This window comes from Belonocnema kinseyi, chromosome 6, assembly GCF_010883055.1.
Source record: "Belonocnema kinseyi isolate 2016_QV_RU_SX_M_011 chromosome 6, B_treatae_v1, whole genome shotgun sequence".
NCBI lineage: Eukaryota > Metazoa > Arthropoda > Insecta > Hymenoptera > Cynipidae > Belonocnema > Belonocnema kinseyi.
Window position 1 is genome coordinate 105,521,834 of NC_046662.1, and position 2,021 is coordinate 105,523,854.

The following is a 2,021-nucleotide window of genomic DNA, read 5'->3' on the forward strand; positions in this document are numbered from 1 at the left end:
AAGAAATTTGTAATTAAATAACTCCGGTTCAATCCCTTGAAATTGCCGAAAGTCTGTTTGAATAATTTAAAATATTTTTAAATTACATGAAAAACCCTTAAAATCTCGATTTTTTTAAAATGATTTATAATGCTTTCTTAGATTTTAAATTGATTTATTCACTTTTCAAACCATATTAAATCCATTGAAATGACACAAAATAATCTTTCGGAGAAAAATAGCTTATTGGCAGTAAATATCTGGATTTTTAACGGTAGGAAAGTCGTATGAACATGAAAGTTTAATACAGCGATAATCAAAAATCACGGTCGTGAGACGTGGTTGTGGCTGAAATTTTACCGCGATTTCGTTAGGAGCGAGTGCAGTTTTTCAGATTAGCACCCGCTCCCGGCGAAATTCTGCGGTCGCCCTTCTGACAAACTTTTAATTATATATATCTATTTTTAGTTTGTACATTTTGTACTAATTTTATACATGAAGCCACTTTGTCGTTTTTTTAAGTTGAAATTGTAAAAATTATGTAAATTTCAATGTTTTCTTAAATGATCAATAACTTCCGAAATGATCAATATTTTTTACTGTTTTTTGGCTCATTTTCAAGCAATTTTTTCCGTTCTACAAGAGCTTATGGGTATCAGTCGTAAAAGTGTTGTCATCGAATTGAAATAACTTGTAATTGTGACAAACAAGTTGGGAAAATTGCAATATTCTTTGTGGTAACAAAAGTACATTTATAGAATATATGAACCATATAATCATGAAGTTTCTATTAAATTTCTCAAAATATATATTCATTTAATTTTTATTATAATTTGCCTACAGATTAGATGTTTTTACAATTTTCTAACTGCTGGTGTGATAAATTAAAAATGATCCTAAGGACATTGAAAGATGTTGATTATCTCGGAAGTTATTTAACATTTAGAAAAATCTTGAAATGTACACTATTTCTACAATATATACTTAAAAAAAAGACAAATTTGCTTCCCCCTGGCCTAACTTTATACAGAAGTTTAAAAGCAATAAATCCTTTAAAGAGAAATTTTTTTAGTTCCGGCATAATTAAAATTAAGACAACTTTATCAGTCATCAAAAAAGAGGCAAGCGAAGACTTTCAGCCACCTCTGTACATGAAATATTATTACTTTGCGATTTCGCAGTATTAGAATATAGTCGTATAAAAAAGTGAAATGAATAGTATACGAGCGGAAGAGAAATTTGTTGCTTATCTTAGTATTTATTTCACTTGAACTTATATTAATATTACAATAATATTACAAAACAAAGAATTATTAATAACACATATTTCCCACAAATTTTTAAACACGACAGCAAAAAAAAATAAGGAAAATTGTACAATAGAAATAGAAGAGTAAAAGATGCTGCCAGTCCTAAGCCTGGAATAATTGTGAAGGAAAAATTTTGATTCATTTTGCCCAAAAACCGAAACTCAAGTGTACTGTTTTCAATTTTTTTTTAATTTCAGGATACTATTCTGTACAAAATAATCACTTTTTAATATTCATCCTTAATAAACTTTAATTGTTTGGGTCCATGAAAACATGAAAAAGAAATTGTTTGGCACTTTCGATCCATCACATATATCTCTAATGTTTTGTGAGTCTGTACTTTGTTTCAAAACTAGCATTCAGGTACCAAAAAAATTAGTTTCGATTTTTCAAAGGGATCAAAAAATAAAAGTTCATTAGAAGGTTATACTTCAATAAAAGTATCTGACGCACACAAGATGAGATAGTTTTATTAGTCATTGCCGTTATTATGACGATTCCCACACATAGTGCGGCATTTGCATCTACTAGCGAAAGAAAAAATTTCAATTGAACATTTAAGAAATTTGGATGTAAAAGTATTGTTTGCAATGTAAAAATTCATAATCTTCAGTATTTTTAAATCTAGACTGTTAATCAAATTTAATTTTATACGTCAATATAAAAAAATATATAGAAATACGAATTAAAAAATTAACAGTTTTTTTTCTTTGCCTTTAACGTAAATGTAAA